Genomic DNA, 18,820 nt, shown 5'->3' with positions numbered 1-18,820 from the left:
TAAATAAGAGCACGTCACACAACCTGTCCAAATTGGATGAGTAGCCTTTAATGTCAACAACAAAAGATATGGGAAGCATTTCTTCTTCCTTTTTTAAAAGAGTAGAAGCCTATTTATTTTCCTCTCAATTATATGGTTAGGTGAGCAAATAGTTTTACGTACTGTCTGTCTCCCTCTTTTAATTTTCAGATAAGAGCTGTTGTGTTGTTTTGCTGTCAAACAAAGCCTCCAGGCTCAAAACTAAAGCTGCTTTGTTGTTTCCCCACTCACTGTCTCCATTTATTTCCACCATGTCCAATGACAATAAGTGGGACAAGGGACTGTATGGAGACACTGATTAGGATGAAACATGTGGTAAAGCTCACTAGTCACTATCTGTTTAGGTAAGAACACCCTCAAACCCGCAATTATCCAGCTGGAGCTGCGACAGGCCCTATTATGTCTTACCTGGGGCTTGATGCATGTGAAGAATTAATCAGACAGAATAAGCTATCTGTATTTTTGGAAAGCCTTCATGTCTCTGGCTTTCCTCAGGCATTGGTAATTAGGCAGGAGATGTGCGTTTCCCCTGTATTTAAAACACAAATATATTGCTATTTAGTACTTCAACATCGTGGAATTTACACTGCATTACGTAATATGTGAACACGGGTAACATTTTACAAATCAACCTCAATTCATTAACATTAGCCAATGCATTAAGTGGCTGCTCGCATCAAATTCAAAGCTTTGACGCTTGCTTACAGATCGACCACAGACTCAACTCCGTCCTACTTTCACTCCCTACTACAAGTCTACATCCCTACCCGAAGCCTACGATCGGCCAAGGAGCGACGGCTCGTGGTGCCATCACAGCGAGGCACTAAATCACTCTCCAGAACATTCTCATTCATGGTTTCATGCTGGTGGAATGATCTGCCCACCCTCGTCCGTAGTGCAGAATCCCTGACAGCATTCAAAAGTTAACTGAAAACTCATCTCTTCCGTGAGTACTTAACATAAAAATAAATAAAAAAAACTTTCCTTCTCTTTTAAATCTTTCCTTCCCTTTTAAATCTTCCCTTGTCTGGCCTATTTTGAGCACTTCTTGTGTTGTTCTTGCCTCTTCACGATGACTCGCTTGCTTTAGTCCTCAGTTGTAAGTCGCTTTGGATAAAAGCATCTGCTAAATGACTAAATGTAAATGTAAATGAAACAAAATTCAGTTCAGGGAAATGCAAAAATTCAATATGAAAATGTATTAAGAAAGTACATACTGTATAGCATCTGTTTTCATTTATTGCTGACCTTAAGATCATCAGTCCAAATCTGCTAAATGAGTGTTTATTAATATTTACGAGTGTAGTATGTATTACTTGCATGAGCCATTTCAGGTTTTAGGTGTGAAATTCAGTGATAAAACAAATTGAATACGTGTTGCTCTTAAGGCAGTTAATAATTTAATAAATAAGTTAAATGTTTAAAAAAGCATTTCTAAGAGTTTCTTATAGTATTTCATGTTTATTTGTAAGTTTTATTTCAAAAAATATTAGCGGACAATTTTATTTCCTGTGCGGTTTCATGGTAAAACGAGCAGGCGAGTTCCCCTTCAGGGACTACCGCTGCGTGTAATCGCAGTGGGAACGCCCTCAGCGTAACGCGTCTGAAGCATGAATGAAATCAGTCAATGGAGAGATGGAGCATCATAGCGAGTGACGTCATCGACCAGGAAGCTATAAATATCCCCTGAGCACACAATACGCCAGCTTTTTGTTACTTCAGCAAGCTCTGTGTGTGTCTGAAATCTAGCGATTGTGTTTGTCTGTTTTAGACAGGAGTTTCTCACTATATATATATATATATATATATATATATATATATATATATATATATATATAAAACCAATATGAGTGTCAAAGTGACGAGCGAGCAATATAGAAAGTGTGTTTCCCCCTGTACACGATACATCACGGGTGGGGATACACATCAGCTGTGTGTTGCTTGTTTGGGATTGCAGCATGCCCAGTCGGCTCTCGAGGGGGTCGATTGTGAGCATTGCGAGCGTTTTCCCTTGAGAACTCTGCGCTCGCGGCGATCGCTCTTCGAGGAGAGTGGTTTGCTGCGAGCTCCCCGAGGCTCGGGTCCCGCTTCTGTTGAGGCAGAGCGGCGGCGCTTGTCTTGGGGCTCGCAGATGGATCTCACTGGCGACGTTGAGACGGGCTCCGCCCTATCTCAGCTATCTCCAGCGAGATCTAGTGCCTCTCACCCGGCTCTGGAAGCACGCGCTGATTTTTGGTGCAAAAGCTTCAGGGTACGTGACCATGCCGAAGGCAGAGGAGACGCTCGCTAGCTATCTCTCTCCTGCTTCGTCATCTTCACTTAAAGCACCGGCTCTGCCCTCTAAGCCACTAAAAAATACTTCTGTGTTAGTGGGGAAGGCTTACTCGGCGGCGGGTCAGGCGGCTGCATGTCTACACACTATGGCCATTATGCAGGCTTATCAGGCTGACCTGCTTAAAGATGCTTGTGAGGGGGGTGAAATTTCTGTGGATATGATTAATGAGCTCAGGCAGACTGCTGATCTCACTCTCCGGGCCACCAAGGAGACCGCTAAATCTATCGGCCGGTCTATGGCAGCCATGGTGGCCACTGAGAGACACTTGTGGTTGAGTCAGACCTCTATGAAGGAGAAAGATAAGACTGTCCTTTTAAATGCTCCAGTTTCGCCTGCGGGCCTCTTCGGTGACGCTCTTCACTCTGTCACGGAGAGGTTCCAGGAAGAGAAGAAACAGGCGGCTGCTTTTCAGAAATTTATGCCCCTTAAAGTGCGTGTCGCTGGGGCTGCTGAGTGAGGGCAGTCCCAGCCACCGAGTACTTCAAAAAGAGCGCAGCAGAAACGGAGTGTCGCGTCTCGTGCCCCTCCGTAGAGAAACTGGAGGGACGAGGCGGGGCGCTCTCCGGCGCGACCTTCTCGGGGTAGGGCTGATCTGAGGACAGTCATTATCGCCAAGAAGGCCACGTCGAAAAAATCCTGACGTTCTGAGCGTCAGGACTCTGAGGGTGGTCCCAATCGTGGAAGACTTGAGTTCACTGCACAAAAACACGGTGCCCTGTCTTTCCCGATGCCCTCAGGGGACTGCTCTACTAACCCTGCCTATACAGGGCGTAGAGAGACTCGGCGAGCGATTTCCCGAGGGACGCTGGCCCCTCCGAGCAGGGTTGTGGAGTGCCCAGACCAGCTGTTCCCTGCCAGTACGTTACAGGGCACTGTGTCTGTCACTCGGGATGTTGATCCAGAGGCCAGCCTCGAGAGGCTGGTTCCCTTAGTAGAGTTCCTGGCGAAAGGAGGTATAGAGCGGGTTCGTCCACCCAGCATGGAGTTAGGATACTACAGCCGGTACTTCATCTTTCCGAAAAAAGATGGAGGGCTGCGTCCCTTTCTAGATCTGCGTCTCTTAAATCGCGCTGTAGGGAAGCTCAAATTCAAGATGCTCACTCTCAAGCAGATCGTGTCAAATCAGATCCGAGGACTGGTTCGTCACGATAGATCTATAGGACGCTTACTTCCACGTATCTATCCTCCCTCAACACAGGAAGTTCCTGAGGTTCGCTTTCGGGGGCGAAGCTTACCAATATCGGGTTCTTCCGTTCGGCCTAGCACTGTCACCCCGCACGTTCACGAAGTGTATGGATGCGGCTATAGCCCCCCTGAGGCTGCAGGGCATCCGTATTCTGAACTATATAGACGATTGGTTAATTCTAGCTCAATCAGAGCAACAGGCAGTTCGGCATTGAGATGTCGTTCTTGCTCACATCAAGAGGTTGGGGTTGAGGCGCAACGCCAAGAAGAGTGTTCTTTCTCCATTACAGAGAACCACTTTTCTCGGTGTAGTGTGGGATTCGACGACGATGCAGGCACAGTTGTCGCCTGCTCGTGTTGCTTCGATTCTCGCCGCAGTAGATCAGGTCAAGCTAGGCCAGTCATCCACTTTAAACAGTTCCAGAGACTGTTAGGTCTCATGGCAGCTGCGTCCAACGTGATACCTTTTGGCCTCTTGCACATGAGACTGTTACAGTGGTGGCTCAGAACCAGGGGGTTCCCCGAGGGGAAATCCGCTTCGCATTATCATGAGTTCGCGACGGTGTCATCGTGCCCTGGTTATGTGGAAAGATCCTCGGTTTCTGTGACAAGGCCCTGTGTTGGGAGCTCCTTGTCGTCGCGTTATGCTAACGACAGATGCCTCTCTCACGGGGTTGGGGGCGATCATGAGTGGTCGCCAAGCTCAGGGTCTGTGGGAGGACCATCACCGTCTATGGCACATAGATTGTCTAGAGATGTTGGCAGTGTTTCAGGCACTGAAATATTTCCTCCCAGACCTAAGGGGCCACCATGTTCTTGTCCGGTCAGACAACACATCGGTGGTCTCTTATATCAACCATCGGTGGTCTCTTATATCAACCATCAGGGGGGTCTGCGTTCTCGCCCACTTTACAAACTGGCACGTCAGATCCTTCTATGGTCCCAGGGGAAAATTCTTTTCTCTGAGAGCTATTTATCTCGCGGGGTATTTAAATCAGGGGGCAGACATCCTGTCGAGGCAGGGGCCGAGCCCCACTGGGGTTGGACGCGATGGTACATCTGTGGCCGAGGTCATGTTTGTACGCTTTTCCCCCGATCGCTCTGCTCCCGGGAGTTCTGGAGAGGGTTCGCCGGGACGGGCTCTGTCTTCTGCTAATAGCCCCGTTCTGGCCGGCCCGAGTATGGTTTGCGGACCTAGTGTCTCTCCTCGACGGCTCTCCCCTGGAGATACCGATCAGGAGAGATCTACTCTCTCAGGCGAGTGGGTCGATCCTTCACCCCCGCCCAGAACTATGGAGGCTGTGGGCTTGGCCTCTGAGGGGGCCCAGCTCATAGATTCTGGTCTCTCGACTGAGGTCGTTGAGACATCCTCCAATCCAGAGCTCCCGCCACGAGGAAGTTATATGCCGCGAGGTGGAAACTTTTCACCTCTTGGTGTGGAGACCGCCAGCAGGACCCAGTTAACTGCCCGGTTGGTACAGTGCTGGATTTCCTGCAGGACCGTCTCTCCACAGGGTTATCCCACTCCACACTGAAGGTGTACGTGGAGGCCTAAGCTGCTTACCACGCCCCTTCGAACGGAGGTTCTCTCGGGAGACACCCACTTATATCTCGCTTCCTTCATGGCGCCTTGAGGCTGAGGTCTGCAGTTCGCACGGGGGTACCAGCTTGGGATCTGGCCATCGTCTTAGAAGGTCTCTCCCTAGCTCCTTTCGAGCCCATCGAGGAAGTTTCGGAAAATTTTCTTACACTAAAGACTATCCTTCTTCTCGCTATCTCATCTCTAAAAAGAATTGGAGATATTCAAGCACTTTCGGTGGCTCCCTCGTGCCTGGAATTTGCTCCTGGTATGGTTAAGGCCTTTATCTGTCCGAGACCAGGTTATGTTCCTAAGGTGCCAACTACTTTTGTTAGACCTATAGTTCTGCAGGCTTTCTGTCCTCCGCCTTTTCTGACGTCAGACCAGAAGAGACCAAATTTGCTGTGCCCCGTTAGGGCTTTAGATGCTTATGTCCACAGAGCTGCCCTGTGGAGCAGATCGGAAAAACTGTTTGTCTGTTTTGGGTCACCTAAGAAAGGGTGTCCGGCATCTAAGCAAAGGATGAGCAAGTGGGTGGTCGAGGCCATCTCGCTTGCTTACGGTTCGGCCCATCAGCCTTCACCTTTGGCTGTAAGGGCTCATTCCACCAGGAGTATGGCTGCCTCTACAGCTCTTCTTTCAGGAGCTTCTCTTCAGGACGTTTGTGATGCGGCAGGCTGGTCCTCACCGCACACTTTTGTTAGATTTTATTCCCTTGATCTTAGCTCCACTCCCGGGGCTCAGGTTCTCTCGTGGGTTTGTGTCTCCTAATGACACACGACTGGGATTTGGTCGTATGGGGATGTGGGTATTGCGTTCCCACTGCGATTACATGCAGCGGTAGTCCCTGAAGGGGAACGTCCCGGGTTACGTATGTAACCCTAGTTCCCCGAAGGGACGGACGCTCCGTGTCCTGCCATACTCCCGGCATCCCCTTGGGTCGCTTGCTTCAATAATTTTAAGCTGGCGTATTGTGTGCTCAGGGGATATTTATAGCTTCCTGGTCGATGACGTCACTCGCTATGACGCTCCATCTCTCCATTGACTGATTTAATTCATGCTTCAGACGCGTTACGCTGAGGGCGTTCCCACTGCGATTACGCACAGCGTCCGTCCCTTCGGGGAACTAGGGTTACATACGTAACCCAGGACGTTCCAGCATAACTGAGGGAACTTGGGGATCTGTTACAGGAGATTCAAGGAGCAAAAGAGGATGGGTATCTGCCCGGTCTTCTCTATCTTGACACGTCACGCGGACTCAGAGAAAGCAAAGAGAGCGTGGACTATTTGTTCCTCGAGGGCGCGTGATTTGCGATTCCCGTGTCTTCGCGCTGTTTTTCCGGTGGTGACGCTGTCCATGCCTGCACCTTTTGTATCAAGGCCCCATCACATCAGGAAAGGCAGAAACCTCAGTAATCTGCGTCATTTGCGAAAGACAGAAGAGTGCGGGGGCGCGAGTGTGACAACTGGGAACACCCTGGTAAGGACGACATTAGTCAATCCCAGATCCCTTGCAAACAAATCATTCATTTTAAATGATTTATATATACACAATGACTTGGATTTTTTATTTATTGTTGAAACATGGATGAACGCTGTTGATCGCGTCCCTATTATGGAAGCAACTCCAGCTGATTGTGACTTTTTTAACTCTCCCAGAAACTCCGGGCGGGGTGGTGGCCTTGCTATTATTTTTAAAAAACATATAACATATATACATATATACCATTTATGAACTATCAGAGCTTCGAAGCCCAAGTGATGATGTTGGATTATAAGAATCCGGTGCTTTGTGTAAATGTTTATCGTGCACCTAAATACCACAAAGACTTCATTGAAGAATTCTCAGACTTTTTGTCTCACATTGTATTACTTTCTGATTCAATCTTAATTGATGGTGATTTTAATGTACATGTCTGCTGCCCAGGAAAACCAATGGTAGCTGAATTCCTGGGAATGTTGGACGCTTTTAACTTGACTCAATCTGTTATGAGTAGCACACATGAACTTGGCCACTCTCTCGAACTTGTTGTGTCCCTAGGAATTTTGATCTGTGATCTTAACATTATGCCATATAGTTTCTCTGATCATTGTCCTGTAGTGTTTAATGTGAATCTACCAAGTGTACTTCAGTCTGCTCCTAGGTCGGTGGTTTATTCTCGTTTATGCACCCCATTTACAGCATCAGAATTTTTGCTTTTTTTTTTTGCCTCTCCACAAATACCGTGTATCGAGTCTGCATCTCCCTCGGCCGATCCAGATGAGTTGATTACCATGTTTAATTCTGTTTGTATGAACATCATGGACTCTGTTGCCCCATTTAAAACAAAGGAAAGAAGAGCCAAAACACAACCTTGGCTTAACGATCAAACCCGGGCCCTTAGATGGGAGTGTAGAAGAGTAGAAAGGAGATGGAGGAATGATAGGCTGCAAGTTTCCTTGCAAATGTTAAGGGAAATTCTGACAAAATACCAAACTGCCGTCAAATATTATAGAGCGTGTTACCTGTCTGATTTCATTGCTAAAAACTCGCCACGTGAATTTTGCTGTTATTAATAGACTGATCTGTCCAAGTGCAAAGCCAGCCTTAACTTCATCATCAGCAACGTGTGATTTATTTTCAAAGTTTTTTGCCGAGAAAATAAATGCAATCAGAGCAAGTTTTCCATCTATGACTGCTAATCCAGTGTTAACGGATCTAATTAAGATATATATTTTTCAATCAATTTGAACTGGTTTCACTTTCGGATATTAGAAATGTTATTATCCACTTAAAGCGATCATTGTGTCCCTCTGATGCAGTTAAGCTGTCCATTCTTAAGGAAGGTGTTGATATAGTCAGCCCAAGTATCTTAGCTATTATTAATAGTAGTTTACAGAGTGGCTTTGTACCGCTTTGCCATAAGCAAGCTATTGTGGAGCCCTATCTTAAAAAAACAAATCTGGACCCGTATGATTTGAAAAAATATCGCCCAATCTCAAAGTTACCTGGCCTGTCTAAGGTACTTGAAAAAGTTGTGCTTAAACAAATATCCACTTTTTTAGTAAAGAATAGTATTTTGGACAAATTTCAGTCCGGTTTTAGGGGTGGGCACAGTACAGAATCAGCCCTTTTAAGGGTTGTCAATTATCTTTTTTTAATCACAGATTCAGGTAATCATGCAGCACTAATTTTATTAGATTTGTCAGCAGCCTTCGATACCATTGACCACCAGATCCTTCTGACTCGCTTAAGGCAGTTTGTTGGTATCCAGGGGACGGCCCTAAATTGGTTTGCTTCTTATCTGGAATGTAGATCCTTTTTAGTGAAGATTGGTAGTAATTATTCTGCTCCGTTACCCATTTCATGTGGGGTCCCACAAGGGTCCATCTTGGGTCCCATCCTCTTTTCATTGTATATGCTCCCGTTGGGAATGATTTTTAAGAAATATGGTGTTTCATACCACCTGTATGCAGATGACACTCAAGTTTATTTGCCGTTGAGATTTGGTAGTAAGGATTGTAACGCCGCCCTCCTTAAATGTCTGGAGGAAGTAAAGCTGGGGATGGCTGAGAATCTCGTTCAATTGAATGAAAATAAAACTGAGATTATTATCTTTGGTCGCACAGCGAGTAGTCAAATGCTAGTCGACCACTTAGGCCCATGGAAGGGGTACCTAAGGGAACAGCTAAAGAACTTGGGAGTCATTTTTGACTCATCCATCATTTTTGATCGACAAATAAGGACAGTGGCTCGAAATTGCTTCTTTTACTTAAGAGCAATAGCAAAGTTGAAACCAATACTTTCAGCAAGCAACCTGAAAAAAGTTGTCCACGCTTATATTTTTTCCCGTCTTGACTACTGCATCGCACTTTACGTTGGGACCTGTCAAACGCATATTGCCCGCTTAGAGCTTGTACAAAATGCAGCCACAAGGTTGTTGATGAATGGTAGGAAACGGACCATGTTACTCCCTTCTTATCTTCTTTAGGCTGGCTACCAGTACAGTCCAGGATACAGTATAAGATTCTGCTATATGTTTTTAAAGCACTTCATGGAATGGCGACAGAATATTTAGCTGAGCTTATTAAGCCCTATAATGCGGGTGCAAGATTAAGATCAGCAAAGAAGTTTTTATTAACTGTTCCCCGTGTACGTCTCAAAATGAAAGGTGAACGTGCTTTCTCTGTCGCGGGTCCTAGATTGTGGAATAAGTTACCGTTGGATGTTAGATCCTCCATGAATTTAAATGTTTTTAAGGGCCGCCTAAAATCGCATCTGTATTCTTTGGCTTTTTAGTACAGTGTATTTGGATGTTTCCTGTATGTTTTGTATGTCTACATTCTGGTTTCTTTTTATTGTGATGTACAGCACTTTGGAACTACAGTGGTAGTCTGTAAGTTGCTATATAAATGAATAAACGAACGAACGATATGCAAAGCTAAGAGACGTAACGATCCAAGCTTTAACCAACAGTACAGCCAAACCCAATTACATTTAGAAAGACCCAACCTGAGAAACTTTAGCTCCGCCAAACCCATCTCCGTAAATAAAACTAATGTTACACCCCCCAACAAGGACTTTAAAAGCAACTGCCCGCTGCACAATAAGCCCAACCCACTCAATAAATGCAGGACATTCAGGAACAAACTGCTCGATGAAGAAAGTCCTTCCTCAAAGAGAAAGGAATCTGTTTTAAGTGCTGTGCCTCGGACACTCATCTCGCAAAAAAAGGACTGCAAATCCACAGTAAAGTGCTCTGACTGTGAAAGTACAAGCCACGAAACAGTAATGCATCCTGGCCCTCCACCTCAAACCTTCAAGGCTCCTGAGGGAAAAGACATCTCAGACAGCATCGCAGTAACCACAACATGCAGCAAAGTGTGCGGTCCAGGTCAGTGGGGTCGTTCTTGTTCAAAAATATGTCTCACAAAGGTGTATCCAGAGGGTCGCCAGAACAGTGCGGTTAAGGCTTACGTCATACTCGATGATCAGAGCAATCGATCCTTAGCCAGGCCAGAGTTCTTTGATCTGTTCAACATTAAACATAAACTAGTCAGTTATGACCTAAGAACATGTTCAGGCCTCGTTGAAACATGGTGGAAAATGGCTGAAGGCTTTCACATTGAGTCTTTAGATGGGTCTGTGGTAATCCCACTCCATCCTCTCATTGAATGTCAGGACATTCCTAACGAAAGAAGCGAGATCCCAACACCAAACGCTGCGCGGCACCACCCACACCTTCGGTCCATAGCAAAGTACATTCCAGAGCTAGACCATAAGGCAGAAATACTTCTACTGCTAGGGCGAGATGTTCTACGTGCACACAAAGAAAGGGAACATGTTAATGGCCCTCATCATGCGCCCTTCGCCCAGCGCCTAGATTTAGGGTGGGTTGTAGTCGGGGAGGTGTGTGTAGGCAAGGTCCACAAGCCCACAGTCAACTCATTCAAAACAATTATTCTTGAAAATGGCCGGCCTACAGTTTTTGGACAGTCTGACAACTTCCGACAGCTCAAGGAAACGCCACACAGTAACAGGCACACTAAGGGTGTACTCACACTAGCCAGTTTGAACCGTGCCCGAGTGCGTTTGACCACCAAAGCGCGGTTCGTTTGACACGTGTGAGTACTCCGAACCGTGCCCGGGCACGGCTCGATTAGCCGGCCCTGGCCCGCTTGGAAGAGGTGGGCCAGACCACGGTTCAGTTGGACTCGGGCGCGGTTCGCATGCAGTGTGAGCGCTAACCGTGCTGGATCACGTAACAGGACGCGTGATGTACGGGAACTGTAGTCCGTAATCAAAGCTGCAAAGTCCTTGCTGCACTTCAGCTGGTACCTTGCAAACCTCCTCATACGAGCAGCACGATTACGTGAAAATTTTCGCGCCACTAAGGCAACACATCTGTTTAACAACAGGCTGTGAGAGGGCTGTGGACCACCGTGGACCAAACGACACAAAATTATCCACAAAGAAAACAGAGCGATGGACTCCATTGTGTTCAGAGAGCGCCACTCTTCTTGTTTATCCCAAAACCGTTGCACCATAATGACGTAAGCATGCTCCGACACGAATGCTGAAACCCTATGTGAGTGCAGGCCAGAGGGGGAGTGGGGAGGGGGGACAATCGTACTCGGGCCCGGTTCATGGCAACCGTGCCTAGTGTGAGTACACCCTAAGGCTCCAGAGCAAAGTCTGGGACAATCAGTTTTCAACCGCAGCAAAAACGACAATGAGCCAGCTCCCTCAATAGATGATACATTCTTTTTAGGATGGATGAAAGTATGTACAGAGACGATGACAATTGGGCCGCCCCATTTCCTTTCAATAGAGAGCTAGCAGTCAGACGTTTTTTGTTTCTCAAACGGAGTATGCAAAAGAAACCCCACATGCAGCAGCAATATGTGGAGTTTATGGGAGGGATTTTCTCCAGCAGTCACGCTGAGATAGCGCCCGCACTTAAGCAAGGAGAAGAATGCTGGTATCTCCCCACGCTTGGGGTCTACCACCCTCAAAAACCCAACCAGATCAGGGTAGTTTTTGATGCCAGTGCCCAAAAGGACGGTGTCTCGCTCAATAGTGTACTCCTCACTGGCCCCGACTTAAACAATAGTCTCATTGGGGTACTCCTCCGCTTCCGTAAAGAAAGCATTGCTGTCATGGCCGACATACAGCAGATGTTTCACTGCTTCATGGTGCGTGAGGATCACCGGAACATTCTTCGCTTTCTGTGGCACAAGGACAATGATGTTGAAAAGGAGGTCATTGATTATAGAATGAAGGTCCATGTGTTTGGGAACCCTCCATCTCCCGCTGTGGCTGTTTACGGTCTGCGCAAGGCCATTGAAGCTGGAGCGAAAGACTATGGGGCTGACACAGTCAAGTTTGTGGAGAGACACTTCTATGTCGATGATGGACTGATTTCTGTGCCTTCTCCAGCCGAAGCGATCAACTTGCTCCAAAGAACGCAAGCTTCACTTGCTGAGTCCAATCTGCGCCTGCATAAGTTTGCTTCTAATTCACCAGCAGCCATGCGAGCCTTCTCTCCTGAAGATTGCGCAGCAGTCCTGAAAGATTTGGATCTGAGTGGTGAGGAAACACAATTACAGCGCAGTCTAGGCCTAATTTGGGAAACCATGACAGACACATTCACATTTTCAGTGGCCACAACAAACAAGCCATTTACTCGCCGAGGTGTCTTGTCATCTGTTAATAGTGTCTTCGATCCACTAGGCTTATTAGCACCAGTCACCATTCAAGGAAGAGCTCTACTCAGAGAACTCACCTCAGAAAACTCTGATTGGGACACACCACTTCCAGAAGATAAGCAGAGCAAATGGGAAGCTTGAAGGGTTTCGCTGCAGGTCTTGGGCTACATCTGCAACGAATCAAAAAGATTCTACACATATGTTCACAACAGAGTGCAGCTTATTTTTCCCTCCTTCATCCGTCGCTCATCCCCAGAGGCAAAAAATGAAAACAACAATTTTGAGTTAGTTGAGCCTGACAAAGACTGTGAAATCAGGCCACAAGTGAGAACTTGTGCCACTCACCTTCAAGTAGTCTCCTGTAAGCGCTATGAGCGCTTCTCCACCTTCAAGTCTTTGGTCTGTGCAGTGGCCTTCCTCATTCACAATGCAAAATCTTTCAACGGCTCCAATTCAAACCATGGATGCAAAGGGTGGCACTGTCAGTTTCCTCGTACACCAGATGAAATGGATCAAGCAAACTGTGTCATCCTCCAACAAGTGCAACAGGCCACCTTCGCAAAGGAGCTGTCTGCCCTCAACGCTGGCAAATCCATTGCCAAACAAAGCCCTTTGCAAAAGCTCAACCCAGTCCTGGACAACGGCATCATTTCAGTTGGAGGTCGGCTCAAACACTCAGAGCTCGAGAACTCTGAAAAAAACCTGATAATTCTCCCAAAAGACAGTCATGTCTCTATCCTGCTCACTCGCCACCACCATGATCAGGTCAAGCACCAGGGTCGTCACCTAACAGAAGATGCAATAAGGGACTAGTTAATTCAGTTATTCACAAGTGTGTTATCTGTCGCAAACTGCGGCGAAAGCAGGAAGAGCAACTCATGGCAGATCTTCCCCCGGAACGTTTGAAAACATGTCCTTCCTTTAGCTACGTCGGCCTTGATGTTTTCGGGCCTTGGACAGTAACCACCTGATGTACCAGAGGTGGATATGCACAAAGTAAGCGTTAGGCTATCCTGTTTACCTGCATGAGCTCAAGAGCCGTGCACATTGAGGTAATTGAGTCCTTAGACACCAGCAGTTGTGTAAATGCCCTGAGACACTTCTTTGCCCTGAGAGGCCCTGCCACAAAACTTATATCGGATCGTGGCACTAATTTCATTGGGGCTTCCAAGGAGTTAGGAATGGACAAAGCTCTGCAACTATACCTGAATGATCAAGGTTGGAGTTGGGAATTCAACCCGCCTCATGCGTCCCACATGGGAGGCTCCTGGGAGTGCATGACCGGCATTGCACGGAGAATATTGGATTCAATGCTGCTTCAAAGTAAGGTGCAACTCAATCAAGACTTATTGTTCACACTTATGGCTGAAGTGTCAGCAATCATAAATGCTAGGCCACTCCTTCCAGTTTCGTCCGATCCAGAAAATCCCTTCATTCTCTCTCCCTCTATGCTGCTAATCCAGAAATCGTGCCTTATACCTCCTCCTGGAGTTTTCTTGGACAAGGACCTTTACACCAAGCAATGGAGACAAGTTCAGGCTCTTGCCAACCAGTTCTGGACACGCTGGAGGCGAGTGTACGTGCCTTTATTGCAGCAGAGACAGAAATGGACTGTATCTTGTCGAAATCTGCAAGTTGGTGACCTTGTTTTGTTCAAGGACAAGCAGGTTCAATGGAACAGCTGGCTCATGAGTAGAGTCACAGCAACTTTCCCTGGGAAGGACAATCGAGTAAGGAAGGTCGAGATCACAGTAAATGTCCAAAACACTCGAAAGACCTTTTTGCGACTAGTTACTGAAGTTATTCTTCTTTTGCCAAAGGACTGAATCCCGTTAAGTTTTTGTTGTTGATAGTGTCCTCTCTGAGGTCAGGCGGGGAATGTGTTGCTCTTAAGGCAGTTAATAATTTAATAAATAAGTTAAATGTTTAAAAAAGCATTTCTAAGAGTGTCGTATAGCATTTCATGTTTATTTGTAAGTTTTATTTAAAAAAATATTAGCGAACAATTTTATTTCCTGTGCGGCTGCGCTAACTTCCAGTTTCGGTTTCATGGTGAACAGAGCAGTCGAATTCCAGCATAGTATGGTCAGCGATCTGTTGCCATTCTCATTAAAGCACTGTCAAGGCAATGCCGTAAGTTTATATATGTGTTTATAAGGATCTTAAGTAATGTATTTTTGTATTGTCTAGTTGGGAAATGCATTTCAAAGCGCCGATGAATGACTTTTATTTTCATCTGTCTAGAGCTTAGTTTTTCTAAGAGCATGTTGTGTATGCTTTCAGTTTTCACCATCTGGAGAATAAATTAAAATGCAAAAATCCCTTGTGGTCCTGGTCTTCTTCAGTGGTTTATCTACGTGTTCATTTGGCAACATAATAGAATATGCTAATTGTGGTGAGGATTAGTAGAGAAAATGCAGTGTCTCTGCGCCATTAGCCATTAGCAATCAGCAATCATTCTAAATGTGGTTTTGTCTATTTAAGCCAGTGTCTTATGTCTTGGACAGCAGATTGGCATATAGCAGATGGGAATGGGAATGAAACAGATCTTCTAGTTTCTTTCTCCTAGACAGCAATGAGATTAAATGGAGTAATCTCTAGAGTTTCAGAGAAGATTTTAAAAGTGTTTTCTATTCACACCCCTAAAAGCAGGATTCAAACTGCGAGCGCTGAGCACTGTGAGGCAGGAGCGCTAACAAGGGCGCTAAAGACTAGCCTCTAGTGTCAATACGTCTCTTGAGGCTAGGGGAGTGAGGTTTACTTGCACTAGCTGGCCTCCTCCGGGTCACGGCACCAATGTAACCCCTTCGGTTCTACTCGCACTGCTCCGAGTGTGATTCGAACCGTTGTTTCCAGCATGGAAGTTGTGAGTGCTAACAAGGCCGCAGCCTTGTCAGCATCAGTCGCTAGTATGCCTCTGGAGGCCCGGGGAGTGAGGATTACTTGCATAGCTCTTACTAGTTGGCCTCCGTTACATCTGCAATCAAAAGTCAGAGTAGGTTCTCAATATAAACTCAGTATACTTACCACAAAATGTTTCTAAACCCAAATAATCGGAGCTATGCTATCCACATTATGTGTATGTCTATATTCAACAAGTGTCTCATTTATGTCCATTTTTTAAGGAACTTGAAAGCATGACTTCTAACCGAGAATCCAAAGTCCCCTGTGGTCAACATGGACGGTAAATAGTAGTAGTGGGAATTGACACAAATTTCACAATTCGATTCGATTTCGATTCACAAGCTTGCAATTCGATTCGATTTTGATTTCGATTAGATTCAATATTGATTATTTTGGATATCAGGTACAATACTCAATACTTTCTCAAGGAAAACAAATCTCTTAACCAATGCTGTAAACTATGGGAGTCAGTTGTATCATTAAAATTGTTCCATTAGCCTACTATAGCCTAATATTGAAGGTAAAGATTTACTGATTTGTATGCACTTAATTTGTAACACTTAAATTATACTTTATGTATTTTTAAATATAAACATTTAAATGGTGGCTGTCATAAAAACTTGCCAGATTTATTTCAACATATTAAATATTGAAGAACATAAAAAAAATATATATATATAATATGGTGCATATATTTAGCAAAATGCTCCTCTCTAGAGTTAATCTTTCTAGCTGACTAAGGGGTTCATGCCGGTCACTGGATATGGTTTTTCTGAGGTAAATGTGATGTTACATGACATTGTATACAGGTTAAAGTGGGCCGGAACAGTCTGGAACTGCGTTCGGGCACCCCAGATAAATTATTAATTGAATAGATTAATTAATCTCAATGAATCTCGCTGGTCCCGAGATGGACCGACTGGCCGACCAACCTCCCTTCCTCCCCGCTGAACACGAGTGATTATAAATGCGTGAAATACACTGTGGTTGAGCGCAGTAAAGTTAGTTTAATGTTCGATATTTCGCCGGACGTTGTTTTCCCTTGCCACTCTTCTATAGAGTCGGCAGTCTTACAAAGATATCAACAGCAGGATTAGTTTTAACATTATGTAACCATTATCAACATTAAATATTCGTTCAAAATCACTGTGCATTAATGCTGCATATTTATACCTGATAATGCTTTGACACGTTTCCACAACGCATGCCTAAGGGAACGTCTGCCAATTCCACTAACTGCGTTAAACGCAGCCTATATTTTGTATTATTTAAAATTACTTTTCAAATTCCAAAGCTTGTAGAAGGTTCCTATTGGCAATGCTGATCTGGTAGCCTTGAATAAATTAACTTATCTAAGAAAATTATTCATAAAACTCATTAATTGAGCCTATGTTTACTTTCTTCACTGACACAGATGAAAATGAAAAGACTATCAGTCAAAGTTCAGCTTTAGGAGGGGAAGAAATACGGCAGGATAAGGAGACTGAGATAAAAAGAAAGATTAAGATGAGAGAGCAGGTATTGACAAATAATCTAATGCACACTGAGATGTTTTAAAGCTATTTATTAACCATTTTTTTGGCATTCAAAAGTCTTAAATTGCACATATGTAGGTCAAAGAAATCAAAATGTTCTCAGGGGGAGCATACACCCGAACCCCCCAAACTACCTCACATTTAAATGCACATGGCTGTGGGGAGTGGGGGGTAATGTGGGCTGATGTGGCTACAATGCCAGTGCTCAAATTTTGGCCCAGTGTTCAGCAATTTTAACATAGTATCGTCATCATATCAGTGTTGATGGACCAAAATAAAACCATTAAAATATCAAGTAAATACGTATTGTGATATGTGGTGCCACAGTGACACTCTTGTCCCAAAAAGTATTGATATACCACGATACTCAATATGTTATCCCACATTGAGTCATTTTTCCCTGTTGCACCTACACAAAATTTGAGGGTTCCCCCACCTACCAAATCCCACTTTAACCACTGATTGCATACAAGCTGTTTCACTGACGTCTTTCCACGGTTGAAACACTGATTGAGCGATTCCATGTGACAATAAGGATTTCTATAACTTGTACTCTATCTTTTAACACACTTTCAGATGCTCATTCTTGTTTATTTCACGCTGTAACTGGTATTATTAAGGCGGAAGAGAAGATCATGTGTGCTCGGTGCTGCTGCTTCTCTTGAGCTCAGCTGCATGCGCCAGAGCGATCTCACGCCACAGCGCCAAAACGGTTATGTTTTTGAATTTCGTAAGAAAATGGACGTAATTTGAAATCTGAGACTTTGTTTCATATCAATAGTAACAAAGCACAAAGATTATTGTGTTTATTGGATGGGATGCGAGCTACAATGTTCCATTAATTCGTCAACTGAAACAGGATGACTAATAGATTCTTGGGATTTAAGAATCGATATCAGTTCGTAAAAATGAGTGTCGATTAAAATCGAGAAATCTATATTTTTTACCCAGCCCTAGTAAATAGTATGGTAAATCTTATGTGGCTAAACAGAGAAAAGCAAAGGAGGAAAACTCTGTACTGGTCTTTGACTGATTCTGATTGTGCTTTAACTGTATGTTGCCAACCTCGTCTTCTGAATTTTTCGCTTGAGTTGTCATAGGATTGAGGAGCTCAGGAGGTGCTTATTTGTGCTAATTAGTCTTCAGTGGTAGCAGCCTCTCATCTGCCTGCCAGCAAAGCCCCGGCCCAGCCTCTCCAGGCGGATTTGGCTGACAGATGGTAAAATCGTCCCCATCTTCCAGGACAATAACTCATTTTGGCTGAGTATCCTGACAAAGGTGGATCACCTAAGTGCCGTTTTTTTGGCCCTCCTCTGAAGCACTGAATGGTGACCGGGTTGATCCCAACACTTCATCTCACGGCCTGCAACAAGTTGTCAGATCCCAGTCCCGGAGCGACAATGTCCTGTTAATGTATTTGCGGATTGGTGTTCTCTTTCCACTGAATAGCAGTGCTGGATTCCTACAGTAGGAAGAACACATCTTAGAAGCACCTCGTTTTAAAAGCTGGCTCGGTGCATTTGCTAGCGGTTTCTGTTGAATCACAGTAGCGGTTAAATTGTATAGCAGATATGGACTGTGGAATATCACACCTAATTGAATGGAACAGCTTTCATCAGATGCATTCAAAGTCATGCTGAACGAAAGGAGTTTATGTTTACAATATTCACAACATGCTGACCTTTACCAGACTCAGTGTGCTGATGGTACTGTCTGGGTGGATGGGTGGGTGTAGTAGCCAATTTTTCTTTTTTTTCTTTCTTCCAACCACAGGAAAGTTTTAATCCAGGAGGAACTTTCTGAAAAGAGACATGAAGGAATGCGTTAGAAATCCCATTGGACACTTTTTGCATGTAATATTTGCATGTATGTATGCAATTGCAGTGAACGTTTCTGCTAGTAGATGCCGCAACTACACAATTATGCAGTCCAAAAGCATCTTTCTCCATGCCTATAATTCTGGTATATTAAAGAAAAACAATTTTTTTTTTTTTAATTGTGCTTACTGTATTGATGCTGATTGGTGGTGACATCATACGAATGCACAAAAACTTC

The 18,820-nt window shown here is 44.9% G+C and overlaps 1 long non-coding RNA gene across 1 annotated transcript in view; it reads right to left on the bottom strand.

Annotated features, from left to right (window-relative positions):
- Window positions 1-519: 519 nt before the first annotated feature.
- The window catches only part of LOC143723373 (uncharacterized), a 58,488-nt gene continuing 40,187 nt past the window's right edge, over window positions 520-18,820 (bottom strand). The window contains exons 2-3 of the long non-coding RNA XR_013197096.1: window positions 18,447-18,564; window positions 520-568 (exon numbers count right to left, since the gene is read on the bottom strand). This is a non-coding gene — a long non-coding RNA (uncharacterized LOC143723373). The remainder of the gene's footprint in view (window positions 569-18,446; window positions 18,565-18,820) is intronic.

This window comes from Siphateles boraxobius, unplaced genomic scaffold (genome assembly GCF_051911475.1).
Source record: "Siphateles boraxobius isolate OS27281-9 unplaced genomic scaffold, OSU_SipBor_1 7, whole genome shotgun sequence".
NCBI classification, from domain to species: Eukaryota; Metazoa; Chordata; class Actinopteri; order Cypriniformes; family Leuciscidae; genus Siphateles; species Siphateles boraxobius.
This window is presented reverse-complemented; position numbering and strand designations above follow the sequence as displayed.